The sequence below is a fragment of the Colias eurytheme genome, chromosome 15 (assembly GCF_061535395.1).
Source record: "Colias eurytheme isolate Ceu_HAF_F1 chromosome 15, ilColEury1 Martin Lab GWU primary, whole genome shotgun sequence".
Lineage (NCBI taxonomy): Eukaryota > Metazoa > Arthropoda > Insecta > Lepidoptera > Pieridae > Colias > Colias eurytheme.
In genome coordinates this window covers 5,562,273-5,568,738 of record NC_142994.1, presented here as the reverse complement: position 1 = coordinate 5,568,738, position 6,466 = coordinate 5,562,273, and the positions used below count along the sequence as shown (strand labels likewise).

At 31.0% G+C, this 6,466-nt stretch overlaps 2 long non-coding RNA genes across 2 annotated transcripts; both read left to right on the top strand.

Moving 5' to 3' along the window:
• Positions 1 to 429: 429 nt before the first annotated feature.
• On the top strand, positions 430 to 1,422 carry LOC149902308 (uncharacterized). The gene is made up of 3 exons (XR_016457515.1): positions 430 to 595; positions 1,136 to 1,180; positions 1,261 to 1,422. It is a non-coding gene; the product is annotated as an uncharacterized LOC149902308 (long non-coding RNA).
• Positions 1,423 to 2,440: 1,018 nt separating this feature from the next.
• On the top strand, positions 2,441 to 6,382 carry LOC149902307 (uncharacterized). Its single transcript, XR_016457530.1, has 3 exons — positions 2,441 to 2,551; positions 5,555 to 5,620; positions 6,295 to 6,382. It is a non-coding gene; the product is annotated as an uncharacterized LOC149902307 (long non-coding RNA).
• Positions 6,383 to 6,466: the final 84 nt, after the last annotated feature.

The following is a 6,466-nucleotide window of genomic DNA, read 5'->3' as shown; positions in this document are numbered from 1 at the left end:
ATAATTTTTCAGAAAAGCTTGTAAAACATTTTTTTTCACGCTCAATCTCTTCACGTAAGAAGGTTCTTTCGAAATATCCAAAACAAAGACGTTGACATTTCTTTTGTGGAATACAAGGGCAATATCACTCAAAATTGGACACGTTTATTTCCGATTGCGCACAACAAAATGTTGAAGTAAACATTCTATTTTACTCCGCAAACTCAAGAACACATTATTAACTCATTGACCAAACAATGAATATTCATAATTTCTGTAAAAAGGAACCGACGCTATCGCCTCTGAAAATAAATTAGCATCTCATTACGAAAGAAAAGACAACACACCTTTTGGTTTGTTTCAGACGTCAATCGTACAATGCTATCGTAACGGCTATCAAAAAGACTATATATAAGAAAAATGAGCTGGCAAAATATGTTAACAGTTGTGAATCGTTAAAAGAATGTCACGCTTTAGTTTGCTCTTGGTGGTATTCGCGATGTTTGTGGTTGCATCCTGGTGTGCTGACACCACGGCAGCCCCGTCAACTACAGCGGCTTCTACCAATCCAAGCACACCATCGCCAACAACGACTGCAGCTCCCAATAAACCAGATGTGCGTACATTTTAGTTTCGTTCCTTCAGTTCTTCAAGTTAGTCTTAAATATTCATAATTATGTACCACCTTATCTTCATCTCACTATTTTATTAGCCTGCTAAAATCCATACAGTTGTTTAATAATAATTAATAATCTATTTGCATAGGTCGCTTTCAATTCAAATCGTTTTTATAAGTTTTTTGAAAAAACCAAAAAACGTATATCTTCTGTACCATGTGTATAAAATATAAACGAATATTAAGGTACCTCTATACCGTGCAAATACTTTTACAAATTAGTAATAATAATAGATTGTTAACGAAATAATGGTGGCAGTATTCAAGAGGATTTTAAATAAATTTCTCTCAAATATATGAGTCATTAGTATTCCAATATTCTAATGATGACCTGTTGATTCGGTCGGCGTCATTCTACAAACAGCGCCTCTCATAATGAATACCTATGAACATGTATTTATTAAGTATTTCAGGACTAATGACTAAACTTTTCATCGTTAATTACGTATGTTAATTAATAATTGTCCCTTAATGTTTCAGATTATAAAAGACATCTTTGAGCATATGCGAAAAGCTTGTGCAGATGTAAGTGTTACAATTTTCTTTTATTTTTTCATAACACTCCTCTTGCCAATTTTCCTCTAATATTATTATTTTGTTTTCAGATTACAAAAGGATTTATGGATTTATTCTGAATGGAGAAAATGACAAAAAACAGTGAATGTTGTAAAATGATGTTATATATAATAGATGTAGGTAGTATAAGTATTATGTATACAGGAGTAATCATTGTCATAAGTGTGTAATAAAGTTATATTTTATTGTTATTATAGTATTCTTATTTAATTTCCTATACACCATCGGTCACTACAGCTCTGTAGGGGCTAATAAAATGAAAGCTCATTTTTTTTAATAAAAATGATAATTATTCTTTTTTAAATTAAAAATAATTCAGTCATTGCATGTTCTGTTGCATAGGTTTCACAAATAATAATCATTAAAAATCTTCATTAGAATGATTACATATTTGATTAAAAAGAAAATTGAAACATTTAAAATGATAAGTATTTTTTTTGTCTTCACTACCTACATAGTATAAAACAAAGTCGTTTTCTCTATCCCTATGTTCCTTTGTATGCTTAAATCTTTAAAACTACGCAACGGATTTTGACGCGGTTTTTTTAATAGATATAGTGATTCAAGAGGAAGGTTTTAGTATATAATTTATTAGGTTTTAGACAAAGCCGGCGAAGCCGCGGGCGAAAAGCTAGTATAATACAAAATACATTCTAAATTATATGAAAAATAAAATTTCATTGAATGCCATAGGATTACCTTTTTAGTTAATTCAATTTTTATGCATGTACATTGTACAAACCTAATAATTTGGAAATCGTTATTATTTGTTTCTGCTAGGTATTTCCCAGAGATACACATTCATCATATTCATTTAAATCCTAGAATACACATGAAGCACACACTTCGCTGTAAGCATTTCAAGCAGTGTAAAGAAAAGTATACATTTACGTCGGCTATAATATGCAGTTTATTACTTAACCAAATCCCTACGAAGCCGCGGCGGACGGCGTGAAAACAGCAATTTCTTAGTAAAATATCAACAGTACTAATTTTTATATTAACACACAAAGATACTCCATAAAACAATATTTTTTCGATAATAATCAGTAATTACTGTTAAGATGTACGTGCCACAAAATTATACTATAGACCTTCTAAGGCAGCCACATTATTTACGGTAAAGGAGGTTATCCATTACAATGAACAAAACCAAGCATTGACTTAAAAAGAAGGCACGGTAACAGATTGCTTCATTGTTTGGTAGACATGGATTCGAGTATATTGATACTTTTAACTTTTTTAGTAGTCGTATGTTGTTCTGGAAATGAGAGCGCTGCACCAGACTCAGGAAACAAAGAGTATTATGGGCCTCATGGGGTAAATATCATTTGTTTTAATATTAATTAAAAAATATATAGACATTGTGTCAGTAACTACTAGAACTTTTAATTTTATTAGATACTTATATCTCTTTTAAGGCTGCAGTCTAGCAAAATTGCGTTTTCAACAAGTTATTTGACAATTTTTTCCCGGCTAATGAAATGATAAACTGATTTTTTTTTTCTTGTTTATCAATTAGTGTTATATACGCAATGCGCGTGAATTTTTTCACATTTATAAAGTTACTTTATGTTACCTTAATCAGGCCTTCAAGATAAGTCTCTTTCCCCCAAAGACATTTCGAGCTAAGTTTGTGCACTCACTACGTTGCAACCGATTACAATTTACACAATCTGATCAGCGCATTATTATCCTTATATAGTCGTTATTAAAAACTGCTGAATACAATTGCCGAAAAACTTATGATTTTCTTAATTAGAACGTTATAAATTCATTAAATTTCCCATTTTTTGCCTTACAAAATCTATTGATAAATACTGCTAAAAGTTATTTTTTCCATTAATTTATTCGAGTTGGTTGAAGACCAATGAGTATTAATCCTTTAAAAATTTTTTTTTTGAATTTTGATAATTCTTTAAATATTAAAAAAATATTTAAAATAATTAGGAAAAATCCTAGCGAATTTCTTTAGTCGCGCTCCTTGGGCCGGAGCGTTCTGACGTGTGCTCTACGCTCGATTTTCCTTCATACCGAAGTGAAAGTTGCTCTACTTCATTAAATTTAATATTTTTGTTAATTGATTATTTTTATCTTAGTTTTGAGCAAATATTCGTATTTTTAAACATTTGATTTCGATATGGAAAATAAACGAAAAAAATACGCGTGTAACTACTAGAAAAAAAATTATCTTCGAACATAAAGTTAATGAAACCAAATAGATTGCAAAGGTGATTGGCAACAATTTCTTTATTTTACGGGGTGTCAGTAAAGGGATGTATATTTCTTTAAAACTAAAGTAAGCTCATAAATTTTCTTATAATATAATTTTTTTGAAGTTCCAAAAATGTTTATTTTTCGTTTGAGAAATACGAAATATAATATAAACTTGTATTGAGAACTTGAACTTCCCAAGTTCATCCGGGGAAATCCCCATACGGGGAAAATGATTTGTTTACTCCAAAATTGATCCGAGGTGTTTTAATTTTTTGTTCTAGTCATTTTCAACGTAGCGGCATGTTGTTTGATTATTAATTTTGTAACTTAAATACAGGATGTTGGTTTTATATTCTGATCTTACAGACGCGCTGACAAATTTAGTCCGCCATTTCTAGTTTAGTCTACCAACTCTAAGTACCAATATTAAAACGAATGGATTATCATCACATCATCAAAACTCAGATGTAATGGAAGATCACAATAACATAGAAAATTCAGTGGGTGTTGAGAACTAAACAAACAGAAGTAACAGAGACGCGAAGAATAAAAAAAGAGGACGAAAACGATAATTCGTTGATGCTTTCCCTTTTCGACGTATTGTTAGGGTACATCACCAATCTGCAAAAAACAAAACTGATGATTCCCAATTGCTGATTAAAAATGAAAAACAAATAATCGACAACAGTGGTGAAAATTTGCTGATCACAATGAAACATCCTTCAGTGGTAGCAGATTTACTCATTTCAAATGTATCGGTGAACAGCGTAAAGGAGAGGAAGACAGGAAAACATTATGAATGTGGATGGTGGATTGTATACAGGGTGTAATCGATAAGTATGTGCAGCCTGCAGGCAATTATGACGTTATTATTGCAGGTATCATAAACTTAAAACTGATATCGAAATTACTTTACCTAATGAGCAAAATGACAATAATAACTTTTTAAAAGTATAACGAGAAATATCTAAAAAATTTACTTTATACACTCCCATATCAAAAAGGGAAAATGGGACTAGTAGAAGTTAAATGTCTAATTCCGGCAAAAGACATGAATGCGGAAGATGCGGTTTAAAAAAAAAATTAATATTTGAAATACAATGCAAAAAATAACACTTTTGTCATAGATAAGAATCATGACTATTTTTTCTAAATTCAGGGACAACTAAACGTTGCAGAAGCAGAAGTCTGCTTATTTGCTGTTTGGACTGGAGTGAATAATTCGTTAAAAATAGAATATATAAAAAAGTATGTAACGTTTAGGCAAAATAAAATGATGGACCATTATCAAGATTTTACATAAATTGCCTACTGTCAGAATTGATTGATTCGAGACTTCAGCATTCGATGCCCATCAAGGACCCATCCTATATCATTCAAGCGATTGAAAAAAAAGAGATAAATCCAGTGCAACCGATAAAGCATCAGAATGCTAGCAAAAGATTTATTAGGTTTATCAATATAAATCTATATATTAAACATAATATAATAAATCTATAGAAGACGCGAAGACTGACATCCGCGCGGACGGAGTCGCTTGCGGAAGCTAGTCAGAAATAATTATCTTTTGTTTTCATTTGCGTATTTTTCTATTTTTTAATTTTTTAACACAAACATTACATTTTTTTTATTATATACAAAATTTGTTTATCCGTTTTATTAGTTAAACTGAACAACTTTCACTAAGAAACTTAGGTCGAAAAAAATGTATAGAGTTATGCATTTTGTATGGAAAGCTTATTTTTTTTATATTTCGTCCAAATTTCTTTGTAAAAATTGATCAGTTATATAAACATGAAGTTGAAGATATCAATAGAAAGTATTCGCAAATTTTGTGTACTGATAAAAAAAAATCAACCGGTGTAATTTTCACGAAAATTGTTTCAAATTGTAATTTTTGGTACTTATTACGAATATTAAATTATGCATACGAATGATTTAATTTTTAAAAATTAAGTGGAGCAACTTTCCCTCAGTACATTTGTATTATTTACATATAGGATGACAGGATGCATTTGTTTGCACTACTAGACCAAGCCCTTAATGGTATTTAGGTACTTCAAAATAATTATCGTCCTATAACTAATAATCTTATGTTTATTTTAGGCTCTCTCAAGTCTAGGAAGGATGTTTATAGATATACCTCTGGGATTTGTCGAAGCTCTCAAAGACGTAAGTAGACTACTTATATTAAAAAAAATGTTAATATTTCAATATCCAATGCAGATAAATTAAATAGATTACAGAACTTTCTCTCCTTCTTCTTTGTCGTGTCGCTCCTGACATCAGAAGCATATCTAACCTGCTTAAAAATATTTCGCCATCTTTCTCTGTTCCCTGTCATTCTGCTATATTCGTGCAGCGCACGAACAACTTTTGATCTGGTCGGCCCACCGCAAGGATGACCGTCCGCATGATCTAGTGCCCTCTACCGTACCCTGCACTATAAGTTATTAGACTTACTATCAAAGATTTCTCTATAATTACTACGAGCTATAGATGTCACAGTCCTTTGCGAAACATGGCCGAACAATTTTAGTATACGATACTGTACTTAGCTGGTTAAACGTTATTTGACACCTAGCTCTTCGAGAATGAACTTCGTCAACGCCACAATTAATACTAGTTAACCACTTCATGAGGTGAACTATGCTTTATCTTCGAAAGGCAAAAGACTTTCGCCAAATTGTGGTTGTTATACTCTTGGCTTACCTATATAACCGTTATATAGATAATATAACAAAGAATTAATGTCAGTTAAAATAAAAATAAAAAACTTTTGAATTTAACTAGACACCAAGTAACTGTAAGTAACAATCTAACCATATCTTTTTAATCATTTTCAGGCTGCTGAAGCCATAGAAAGCGTCGCAGTAGCTGTGGTGAAAGGAGTATTTAGCTAGAATATTTTTTATTACATTATAGTCACTAGTCAATTATAAAAATGGGAATATTTTATCGAAGTTATTAGTTAGTTAAATGTATTACCAGTATTATTATTTATATCTATTGTTTTCA